Source organism: Phaenicophaeus curvirostris, chromosome 3 (assembly GCF_032191515.1).
Source record: "Phaenicophaeus curvirostris isolate KB17595 chromosome 3, BPBGC_Pcur_1.0, whole genome shotgun sequence".
Lineage (NCBI taxonomy): Eukaryota > Metazoa > Chordata > Aves > Cuculiformes > Cuculidae > Phaenicophaeus > Phaenicophaeus curvirostris.
Window position 1 is genome coordinate 15,021,904 of NC_091394.1, and position 13,767 is coordinate 15,035,670.

Genomic DNA, 13,767 nt, shown 5'->3' on the forward strand with positions numbered 1-13,767 from the left:
TTTTATTTACTACCATTATATTATTGGAATATTCAGGTGGGGTTTGGAGGCACGTGGTTTTTTGGCTTACATTTGGGTATAGATTATGTTCATGTTACACAAGAGGGCAAATGTTTATCAACTTAAAGGTGTAAAGGCGTACTTCTCAGGCAAAAGTCAGAATGAGAACATTTCAAATCTTGCCGTGATTAAAAACATAGACCCAAATCTTTATGTGGCATACGTGAGTACTAGATGGATGAAACTTATCTCCTTTAATCTAAAAGTTCAGTATTGTCTACTCTGCTTCAATTTTCCTGAGTCAACAGAGAAGAATAAATCTTTCCACTGGGTGATTCTGTATTTCAGCTTGAAGATTTCTTTGTTCAGCTGAGAGCAAGCACCACTCTGGAAGGCCTGTTTTTCTGTACTGACCTCAGCAGTTTACCGGATTATGAAACACCTCTGATATTTAACTTCTTGAAATCTTTTAAATAATAGAAACAATTCATGATTATTTTGATGTTCATCTTAAAAAATAAGTCCACTGGAACGTACAACCTACCCTCCAATATCTCCCTTGATATTGGGAGAGAGAGACGCTGCTTTTAAAACAATAAAAGGAAAAGCAATGTACTCTCCCTGGCCCTTAAGCCCACTGCTTTTTATTTTGTTTTAGGAATGGTTGATATAAACATTTTCAAAGTCAGAAATCTTGGCTTTCATCTCAAAGGTTCTAGTTTAATCACAACTTTTCCATGCATTAAATTCACTTCATAACCTTTAAAAAATTGCTGGTGTATTAATTTTCCTTGAGATAAGTCATCTAATGAAAAAGTCAGTGAGAACTGTCTGTCCACAAAGTTTTGATATCTACTTTCTGTCATCACAATATTTAGCTTCACAAAAAGAACAGTAAAATATATACAATGGGATAAGAGTTTGCATTTTACGTTTCATTGGTATCCTATTTGCAAATGCTTGAACTTACAGGGCAAGCAGTAAAACCATGCCAAATTTCAATTAATTGTATAACAAGATCTTTAATTTTCACAGAATGAACAAAGATGAAATGGACATTAGGCTCAGAGCACATTAGTCTGAAAGCTAAATCCTTTGGCTTGAGGTAATGGTCATAAAGAAGAAACTAATTAGAGGATGCAAAGAAGGATTAAAAAGCAAATGTGGAGATAGAGTATTTTACCTGAATACCCCTAAATAAATACTGTGTATCAATTTGGTTCAATGTAGAAGTTGGCAGAGTATGTTTCTACACAAACATATGAAGATTTATATGTAGGGTTATGCATAACTAACTCACCTTTTTCCTACAACACACACAAACGTGTACACACACATTTCAACTATAGCTGGAATTAAAGAATACATCAGTTCACTTCACCAATTTGAAATTAGATGAATAAAAAGGTCTTTTTCTTAGGGGAAAAAAAAAGTGAAAGTTATAATACTGCTTGGATGCTTTTCATCTTTTCAGTCTGGCTTGCAAATGGTTGTTGAGAACTGAGACATAGTTATTATGCAAAACAAACAAACAGCCCTGGCAAAGGATAAAGCATCATTACTTTCTCTCTTTCTTTCTTTTTCCACATTTTTTCTGGACAGATATAATAATTATCTGAAACTGTCCCTAAATCCTGTGATACAGTTTTGATTGAAACACACAAGCTCCCGTTCTGCTTTTTGCATTAAAAGAAAATAGCCCTTGAAGTGAAACTTGTCAGTATGTGTCACAACGGAAGAAAATGGGAAAACACACAGTGATCAATGTGATCAAAGTGAAGCCATTTAATCAAAGTTCATAACACATTTTTATACCTAACTTAGCTGAAACAAACTATTGTGTAACAAGCTGATTCGACAATTCTCCTTTAGCAACAAGCAATCATTAGTTACATACACTATTATACTTTCCCATGGAAAACAGCTATGTGAGCATTCTGGTCTACAAATTGAAATGAGAGGAGTACAAGGCAGAACAACTCCCTAATGCTACAAAGAGAAACCTTAGGCCTGTGTATATGCCTTGTATGTGCAAAGCTGTGAGGCCTTATGCTAAGGCGCCTTTATTCCATTTTGCATGAGTTGCTCAGTGCTTGGGGTGCTCATTAAATGACCTCTGGTTTGTAACCACCCATCAAGTATGTCGCTACAAAACCTTTTGGCATTCACACTTACCAAAAGCATAATACATATTTAAAGAGAGCTGCTGCTCAGTTGCCTGCCAACTTCTCCTTGTGTTCCAGCTTCCTTGAAGCCTACATGTCACTAGCAAATATATTCTTTACAGCTTTTCAGGAGACCATCAGAGGTACATATTGAGTTTTGGCAGGTGCTACAAAATAAAACTTATAACTGTACAAGTAAGGAAAAAGGTGCATGTAAGTCACACCAGCAGCCTACAAGTTTGGCAACAGTGCATAGGACTACAAAAAGAAAACTGTGAAATACACCTAATAATGTTTTCATCATCTCCACTGGCATGCTCAGTAAGGGCAAGTCCATCAGCTGAAAGATTTCCAGATGTCAAAGTTATCCAACCAGGTGCTTATTACTAGAGCAGATGCTCTAAGTTAACAAGAGCAATGGAAGGTTTATGGCCCGTTTTTTACCTTGTTCCTCAAAATAAATATGATCATGGAGAGTGAGGCAGTAAACTGCTCTTTCAAATCATTTTATAAGAGTCTTAAAAGAGGCTCTTAAGAAAAAAAATGAAAAACCACCTTTACTGAGTGGGAAGCTGAACATGTAAGCCCAAATCTTAGTGAAACTGCTTCGTGTGACTCTGCACAGAAAATATTTGCGTGAATTAACCATATGTTGTAAATAAATTAACTCATTATTTACATGATTTACTATACTATTTGAAACTATATCAGGAGGCACATCACAGGAAAAAAAGTGAAATAAAACCAAATAAATAAATACAATAAATAAAATACATGAAAGGAAATATGTATGATCATAAAAAGAAGTTAGCGCCTTCTTATAAATATTTTCTAGAATGGAACTGTCCCTTAATAGAGAGACAAGTAGATCAAAACTAAAATCTGCAAACTAAATACAAGTTAATGAATGAATTCTCACAATTAAGAGAAGCTTCTTACTTCATGAGAGAAATGAGAAACCTCCTAATTCTCTATTCTTGGTTTCTAATGAATTAGTGAAAGGATGTTCAACTGCATGGAATTTTTGATTGAAGCATATATTCTGTTTCTCTACTTATTTTTCTTCTCATTTGTGCATATTTAAACTCAGCATGCCTAAATTAGTCTGTGCAAAATAAACTCTTTATAGATGAAGAAAATATAATCTTTTTCTACCATCCGAAGGGTCTAACATAGAATGTAACAGTTGCTCTGCCTTTGAGCAAAGCCAACAGCTTTTAATTACTGGAATAAAAAATAAAAATCTTCTTCAGGATGTGGTGTCAGTGCATGAATGCAGTGTGATATAATGAAGGAAGTGGGGCAAAATGAAAACCATACAGATACTGCAGGAAAAATCACAAATGAAAATAACTTCATTGTTATTCGCCCAAGTGTGCTCCCAGCCATTCAATCCTCTGACATGAGAGAGGCAACAAAGGGGAGACAGTTTCCCTTTTCTGTAAGAGGCATCTTGAACAGAAGTGCTACAGAAACAAATCAGTCAGATTCCTTAAGGAAAAATAGAATTCAGGGGCAGGAGAGTGGGCATGAGATATGGGACACAAACAAAACAGCAACCTCTCTCCTATATTAATAACAGTACATTACTCACAGCTGCAGTTTTAATTGAAGCTAATTCTTCCATTCATTTCTATCCACAAGGCACAGAAAATGACCATTAGGTTTTCAACTGCTTTGCACAAGTATTTTTTACTTGCTCACCTCTTTTCTACTATCATATTACCTGAGAAAATAGATATTCTTTCTCATGCATTTTACTTTCTTTGCCTTTCTCTGTTGAATCATGCTTAGTGGTTTCATTATAGCTTTATTGCATAAAAGAAAACAATTAATTATTTCTCTTCCATTTCTTCTTTTTATTGTCTTGAATACTTGAAAGTGAGTTAATTATGTTAAATGATTTGGTTTACAGAAAAAAAACCAAAACAATTGTCTGCTAAATATGCCCAGCTAACACGAACAGCATTTGAAAGTTCAAAACAAATAGTTGAAAATATCTCTGTCCTTCAAATACCTCGTTACTGACACTACAAAAACCACAAAAAGTTTTCACATGGAGTTTCAAACTCCTTTTTTCAAGCACAGATAGACATATTATCTTCACTGCTGTCCACAGGCTTGAATGTCTTCCAATATCTAAACCAGAATTTTGGGGAAATCTTCATTGAAAGAAAAACCCCTTCATTTAAATTTAAATTTGTGATCAGAAGTTCCAAGAGGGGTGCTTTATTAACCATAATGTATTACATTACCTCATAAAAATATCAGAGAAATTCTGTGAAAACCAAATGTTCTAAGAGATGTTGTTATGTTAACAATTTTATGCTAAAAGCAGTATAGCTCTTAGACCATGGAAAAATTACTTTGAAGGGGAAGGCTTTACAAACATAATTTCACCACTTAGTGGTTTTGTTAAAATATGATATCTATCTTTCTGCACTGAAAGCACAGAAGTGAACCAGTTTGTACATCAACACATGATTTAAGACCTTATAAAAAAAAATCTACATTATACAAAAAAACCCAGGCTTTTATTCTTCTGGTTTTTAAGGTCCATCAGTGATTGATTGAGCCTGATACGGGGTAAATGGTGATAGAGCATGCTTTTAAAAAATTTGGACTTGCCGACACATATTCCAGTGTTTTTTATACCAATACTCTCCTATGTCTCTGTAGTAAATTAGGAAATAATTTCTGCCCTCTTTGCAAAATGTTATAAATACTAGTGAGAAGGCTAGACTGTCACTATACAGTGTATGCAATATCAACAGAGACAGTGCTTTTTTTATCCTTAAAGAGTTTTCAATTTAAATTGTCTCAGAATCCCCCCACCCCCAAATCAGGAAGTGATCATCATTATTACTGCTTCTCAGTAGGGGAACTGAAACACAGATAGAGTAGGTCCCAGATCCACAAAATGTCTCAACATTATAGATGATTTGGAAACCATTTCCTGATCTCTTTGAAGATGGAGGAAGCCTACCAGACCATTGCAAGTTGGTTGTGTTTGCAAATACAGAGACAGTAGTGAATATATCACAACGGCTGTATGTAAGAACAGTGTCCAAACTAGCACATGTGGCATAATTGAAAAGTTAAGAGGCAATTGGCATGAATTAACTGATGCAGTAGAAAAGAAAGGCACCAGCTGGTCCACATATGTGTCAACTCATGATATGCAAGCAATAACACAGTGTATCCACTTAACATTTTGGCAGGCAGTGTATTTATGTACTGGATGCTCAGTCTGGATATTGCCAGCCCACACTCTGTATGGGAGAAGTTGCTGTATGTCTTGAATGTCCTTTGTATAACTTAAACACAAGAGATAGTCCAAGAAAAGAGAGGGAGAAGTACAACAATACTAACTAACAGGTACTGAATTGCCGCTAGAGTCATTTTTGCATTAAACAGCATTGGTGAATTGATAGAGATCTGATGGTACTGTTCACCAGCAACACACGCAAAGACTGCATCACATCAGAATACAGCTTTGAGTTGAGCAAGTCCAACTGATCATCTACAAGGATGAGGAGGCACTAGAATGGACCTGAAGTGAAACATCCAAGCAAGCTAAAGCCTTTTCTGAAAAAGCTTTAGAATCCATGCCAAATATGATTTAGTCAAGTAATTTAATACTGAGATTAGCCAAATTATACAATATTTATAAGAGCTGAAGAACTAGAAGAAAAAATTGTGTCCCATCAATTTGGATAAAACTCTTCCCCCAAACATGAACTGTCACCTCAAAATCAAATCACAATAAAGCAACACAAGAATTGTTTCAAGAAGGAAACCCACTAACCTCAAAATTAATGATAGTGGTGAAATAAAACTAGACTGACAGAAAAAAACCCAAACATTATTCACCACTGCTGCAGAAAACTCATGAATACAGTATGCACCTTGCTTGGATGCCAAGTACAAGCTGGAACAGATCACAGCTCCTTGGAGAACATTCTTGACAGCCTGCCGCCTCCTTCACTATCAAGTCTGTCGTGCAAAATCACAAAATTACAAAAGTCTGCTGTGAAAGTAATAGAGAATCCCAGAAGATAAATTCCTGTAGCAGTTTCTCTTGCATCATTTCACAGAAGGACAATAAAGGAAAAAAATTATTCAGATGAACAGATGTCTGTGATATCATTTGAACAGATGCCTGTAATATTAAAACATTTGCCAAGAATTTAGCCAGTAGAACAACATTTTCTGAACAGCACTAATAAAGTACAGAAAGCCCAGAGAACAGGTAGGTCCCTGGACTAACAGAAACTAGTAAGATAAAAGAGTTTTATGTGAAGAATAGATCAGTTCTAAAAGAATATATATTACTGATTCTGAATATTACATTCATTGTCATTCAGTATAACACAGTAACACAGTGCGACAGATGGGTACAATTCCTATGGTCTCATGGAAGTACAGAAAAAGGAAATAGGCAGCCTATTTTAAAACTCAGGAACAAAACTGAATGCATCTTGTTCATGATATATCAAGTATGGCTGGCCCCAGATCCCAACACAATTATAGTGAATCGAGGCACAATCATGAGATAATACTGTGAATGCAGCTACAAAACAGTAAAATTCCAGGTGTGGAACTTAGCATGAAACAAGCAAACACACAAACAACCTAATGCAGTTACTTAGAAGGAACATCAATAATAATGACTACAAAGAACCTGTATTTACAGGAGTGACATGTTGCATCTCTTGGCAGCTAAACAGCAAAACCACTGTTCCTTTAAAGAGAGAAATGATGCCTCTGATACAGTTTTTCTGTAAGTCTCTGTGTAGATATACTGTGGTGAGACTGATGACATCACCATAGGTCTTTGAAAAACCTATTACTTGACCCACTTTAGCTCACTCTGTGTTGTATGAAATTCAATTATGTTGAGTCATACAAACAAAGGAAACTGAGTAAGTGCTAAGAGAAAAAAAAGTACACAGATTCATTGACTATATGTAACCTCATTCTTGAGCAATATAAATTGCAAGAGGATTTTTGAATTCAAAATTTATTTTTGTTCAATATCAATGAAGAAAACTACAAAGCAAAAACCACCCTCTCCCCACCGTCTCCCCCCATGAAAAGGTAAAGATATTCAAGAAAAATCTGGAAAAGCTAGTAAATGAAATGTTAGTAATTCCAAATTCAGGCAAAGGCAATTAATGCCAATATGATTAAGTCATAAAGACTGATCTGAATAACTGAAAATCTTTAAAGACTGATAAACAATCTGTTGACGATTCAAAGATCTATAAAATCAGAGCAAACTGAAGATCTAATTGGTAGAGTTCAAAAGAAAAAAAGCAACTTAATAGTAATTCCACAGGACAGTTCCATAAATGTTAAGGAGTTCATCATAGTTATGGCAGTAAAATGTCAAGTAAAAGACCATTTCTCCAGTAATGGGATACTTGGGGACTGATGCTTGAAAATGTTAATTGATGTATAATAGCAAAACAATTGTATAAAGAATAATCTTTGTATTGAGTGTTTTGCAAAATATTCCTTTTAAATAAAGTAGTGTTTTAAACAACAGTGGATTATTCAATGAGGATTCTAGTAAAGTGTCATATTACTACAAGTGAAATTTGTAATTCTCTATTGTAGTTTCTTTTCATCAATATGGATATATTTGTTAACAGCTCAAACAACATCTTTAATTTAAACTAAGCATTAAAATCACTGGATGATTTAGTGCTAGTTTCTTCTTGATGTAGCTTGTGCATGAGTTTGTGCTTTCAAGTGCCTCTGTTTCTAGAAGACAAGAAATCTAGAAGGTGGTTACCTCTGTTTTTACATAATATAAATACAATATAAACACATTTTGTACCTGTGATGCATTTCTAGCCTTTTTAAAACCGGATGCAATGGTTCATTTTTCCCAATTGCCAGGGATTTCACCTGAGTCCATGACTTTTTGAATATTATGGAGCGTGGCCTTGCAACCACATTAGCCAATTCCCTCAGGATTCTGGCATGTATCTCATCAGGTTCTACAGACTTACATATATTTAAGTTCCTTGCATGGTCATGAATCTGATCTTCTTGGCATATATTTGATCCTGTATCTCGCTTGAATTCCATGTTTTGGACTTACTATACTATTTGGTTTATAACTGGTATATTTGTACCTAATCAAAAATTCTATATATCTTGATCTTTTAATAAAAAGTGGTACTATAAAACACCACAACTCAATTTTCCATTGGGAAAAGGAAAAAAAAATAGAAGGTGCTATAAGATACTGTATTTACATCATTCAGACAATTATTTCTGAAATTAACAACTTACAGTGGCAAATGTTTGGCAAAGACTAGAATAGCATGGAAATTTCATCTAAGAATTCCTTGATTTCAAGAGGTTTTCAGATAGGACTGCCTTTCCTTTGTTATTACTGAGGTCAAGTACAGCTAAGCAGTCAAGAATGATTTGCTGGAACCATGTCAGCTTCCTGTTCTCAGCACCCATTCCAAACAGATGGCCTTCTCTTATGGTGCAAAATAGATTTTCATCCAACATGTTCTACTGGGTTCCAGTAAGTGCTCCTAAACATGAGAGCTACTGACTATGTTGGACCGGGAGACTGGGTAAATTCTGTAAACACTTGTAAACCACTAGAGAATATTAAACCTGGCTTTCTCATTTTGTCAACATTCTTGACCTGTGTTTGGTATCTTCCCAGAATTTAGCAGTAACCCCAGATTTTATTGTGATGCTAAATGCAGCAGTGATATTTGGCATATGAAATAGACAAATACAGCGTGAAATAGATTGCAAAGACAGGAAAATTGAAAAAATTCAGTCACTGTAACAAAGTGTACTACTGTACTCTTTAACCATAAAGGACTAGATGGCTGTTAATACTTCTGTGTATTCAGATGAAAAGATGAGAGACAAGATACAAGAAGCACTGATGTTTGTGTGCTTTATTAAAGAGAAATTTTCCCTGAGTTTCTATTTACCCTAAGCATTTCCTCATACCTTAAAAAAAGATTGTTGCCATATAAATAATGATATAGTTCAGAAGTAATTTTTGTGGCAAAAAATTGTGGGTTTTACAACTGTGCAAATTTCCTATTCTGTCCCCAGTGATTGCTAAATTAATATAATTTACTGAATTTTGGAAGATGATTGTAAGCCTGTTTACAACTTAGTGTGTTTGGTGTATAGCTACATATAAAGATAGGTTCAGACTACTTTGTAGAACCTTTTTGTTCCTAATGTTTAGGAAAAAGATTATTAAAAAGTAATCAGATATCAGTCTTTGATCTAATCATCAATGTGTCCTCAAAATTACATGTATTTGTGAGTTAAATTGTGTCTGAAAATTCTTGTTTACTTTTCCAGAGACGTCAGTATAAGAAGACTGACTGATGGTCATGTAGACTTAAACAACATGAGGCAAGATAACCCATAGGCACAGACTTATTCTAATTAAATCAATGAGGATTTTAGGTCAGAGAGAGATGAGTAAATTAAACATTTACACACAGGCTATTGTTAGACCTAAACCTCTGTGAAAATCTACCAGAACTTGCTTAGCATTAGATTCCAACTTAACTGTCCTCAGTATCGTGGTGGATAACCTAATTCAAATGGGCAGCTGGTCAAATAAGAAACATGTGGTCTTGCATTAGATACAGTGCAGAACTAGTAACTACTGAAAAACATTTTTAGAAGACTTCTTCATAAATTTTATTGAAGACAGTGTGTTCCTTACCAGAGCAATGCAAAGTTCTAGAAGTCTAGAAAATAAGGAAAGGGATTAAACAAGAAAATTATTGTTCAAGATTTGCAATCACTATTCAAGACACAGAGGAACAAGTTGAATGTTTTCATTCTGACAGAAATGCACAGAGGTAAACAGAAGACAAAGATAATGTCCAAACTTTCTTTTTATTTAAAAATCAATTTTGATACAGAAGCATATCTCTATCATAATACACATCAAACATTGTCTCTCAACTTGGAATAAGTCAAATTGTTTAGAAAAAAAAACTTTCAGCTTGCAGTGCCATTCAGAAGAAAGTCTCAATAATAATTTGTAAAAAATAACCCAAAATCTCCAATTGAATGTTTAATAAAATATATTCCTATCATAAGCCATTTATTAAATGTACATTAATGTTTTACGTTGGATGTTGGTTTCCTCATGAGAACATATTACATTACTATGATTATTCTAAAAATCTTTATGTTTTTTTATATAATTGGAATATAAATTCATTTTCTATGTTTTTTTTATCCTTCCTGGTAAGGTTTTCTAACGAGGTTTTAAAAATCTCAAATTCATGTGAGATTAATGAAAAATTTTAATGATTAATTTCTACTGCTGCTTATAGCAGTATGTAGATGTCAAACTTGAAGAATTTAACTTCATGCTATATTCTAACTAATAATGAAATGACCTGCTTTGAAGGACCAGGATGTTTCAAGAACAGGTTTAAACTTGTTTAAATAGGTTTCCTATATTATCTGAGGATTGTTTCTGTCATGAACTTCAGCGCACTGGTGTAGAAATCAGTAGGTCAAGCCTCACCCCATGTCACACACAGTTCATAGACAAAATGTCTGTAGTTAAGCAAGTTGCCAGTAGCATAAGAAAGATTTTAGTAAACTGCTAAGATGAGGTGCCAATCTGCCTCCTCATACTGAGGGAGATGTTCCTTATCTACTATGTCAAAGCTTGAAATACATTAATATACTAGACAATTATACTATCAAACTCAGCACAGGGTAGCATACGACATGTACCCACAGGTGACTGGTTAATATAATTTCCTTCATTTTCAATCAAGACATACTCTGTTTAATTTAGATAGCTGTTCCTTCTCTGCCACTAGGGTCTGTGTCAAGCTTATACAAGGGATATAGTAAGCTTTATTATCATAAATATTAAAGTCACTCATTACAAGTGATATGGTCAGACCAGGCAATCCAGCACTTCCTCTGTGTCACCAGGTAAACCTGTGTCAAACTTGATTTGAAACTGTGTTTCTGTATCCAGGGATATAATAGCTACAAACTACCAGCATCGGCACAGAACACTGATTTAAATTCATCATACATATTTGCGCTGGTGCTTTTACCTGCAGAGATATTAAATGTTGAACAATAGCTGCCTATGTATTTCTGACACTTCCTTGTATTCTTCCTTACAGAAAAAGAAAAGTATATCAACCTTATTCATTGCAAATCACCTCGCCTCATCAAAGAAAATTTGTTGTCATTGTGTACAATGGCAAAAACAAGATACCCCAGTCAAGATAAGGAATGTATTAACCTTGTACTTTACCAGCATCAAATGCAAATAGTAAGAGGCAGTCATGGCCTTAAAAAGACTACCATTTAAGTAAACAAACTGATAAATAAGGAGAGGACCGGAGAATCAAAGAGGTGAAGTGATGACCTTGAAATTACAAAACAAAGCTAATCCAAAGTAATAAAAGAGTCTTCAGGTCATCTAGTTTGCCATCTCTAGGCAATAATGTCCTCCCTCACTCTGAAATAAAAGTGGTTTCTGTTTGTTGCAGTTAATGCCAATCCAATTAAACCACTGTTCTCCAGCTGTTGCTGCTGTTTCTTTGTGTGTGGAACGAATGTTCTTCTGAAAAGTCTGATAAAAGGAGAGTTTGAGGACTCCTTTGGTTAGTGTATGTGAAATGAAATGGCACAATTTACACCTGCACATTTCATCCAACATTCAAAAACTGGAGACAATATTTGTGGAGGCTCCTGAAAAGTGCTCGGAACCAAGAGTCTGAGTCACACAGCCACCACACAGAGGGTTAGCAATTACTAGCTGTAATAGGTTGTCTACATTTCATGCTGATATTTTATGGTGTTACACTTAATGTCCTGATTATGAGCAAAGAGGAAACACATCTTCTGTATGTATATACAGAAAGCCAACAATTTATTGTTACTGTAATTTCAGTCTTTAAAGTGTAATCATTATCCATCTAAAACTGATTGTAATAGAAAATAAAGAAAGAATTCTACGGTTAGAATACTTTTGTAGAGGAAAAGTTTCCGCTATAGTAACAATAAAGATAACCTTACTATACGCATACTTCTTTGTTTCTACCTCTTGCCAGCAATTAGTTTTACCCTTCCATTGCTCCTCGGGGTCCTAAAGCTAGTGGTTTCATCCTGGTTGGAGGGGAAAAGAGGAGTGTGTGTGTGTGCGTGTGTGTGTGCATGTGTGTGCGTGTTAAATGAATTGTCAGCATCAGGGGTCCTTCACCATTACTTCTGAATTTACATCATTACTCCTAAAACCAGCTTTGGCAAGCTCCAGGTCTGCACGTTTAGCTGTTTATGAGGGCTCCACTGCCAGCCCTATACCCTACTTCTTATCATCCCTCTCGGTTCCAGTGTACTGCCATACACAGTTTTATCTTGAAACATCTATTTAAGCTTGCACATATACCATTCTTCTTTTAAATATCACTAAGCATTTTTCATAACATTCATGTGTTACAGTAAATATTATTTGCGATATTTAGCAGCTGTTAAACAAAATAATTGTATCTTAACTATTGACACTTTCTTCTACATTTCAGTAAGTGCCTTTTCTTGCTTTTACAAGGACTACTGGAATTTTATACATCATCAAAGGATGTTATTTTCATGTTTAATACATAATTCTGTAGAAAACATTATTTAACCTATTAACACTTACATTCTTTACAGTTACTGTCATAAAAAACCCAAACAAATAAATGAACAAAGAGCCTTAATACATGTAGCACAGTCCTATTCAGAAAAGACACTATGGAGTATGAAGGTTTATGACGTGTCAATAAGATTCCTTACTCCCTGTGAACTGTTTCAAGGAATTAGAATATGTTATAAATGTAAACAGAAAAGGAAACCTGAGAAGGGCTGAAAAAGTAAGTGAGATTTACAGGCCGGGGATACCTGCAGAATTTTATTATTTTTTTTTCCTGAGTCTTTCAGCCCTAATTTATTAGTTAAATCTATGTTTATTCTTCCTTGTGCTCTCTCTCTCTTCCAAAAGTGATAAATCTACAACATCAAAAGAAATGTACTGAAACCTCACGCATATCCTAACTCCTTTCACATGGAAGAAGTCTAAGCACATTGTAAGTCATCTAGAGCCTGGACACCTTCCTTTCTTATCTGAACATCAATTCTGCCTCAATATTCTTGCTATCAGCAGAGCTTTGTGGTGTCTGACAGAGGAATTTATACCATTTTAAGTATTAGGTCATTTGGACCATGATGTGAAGATAACTGAGATAATTGAGCACACATATTAGTACAGTTCTTTCTTTTAGGGAGGTAATCTGCATATGATGCAAGGGTAGAGGAGTCATATTTGCCTGCCTGTTTAATTATATAACCACAGTATATAACCATAAGTATATTTAAGATTCCTTTAAGTAGTGGTAGAAGCCAGCAAATTATACTAACTAACTAAATGGTACGAAAATTTTTACCTAACACTTCTGCTGATTTAAAATGGAGACTTAGTTTGTTACCTTCATCAGGGAAAAAAAAATAAAAGATCAGTACCTTATTCTAGACATAGTTGCACTTTTCTTTTCCTCTTGGGACAAAC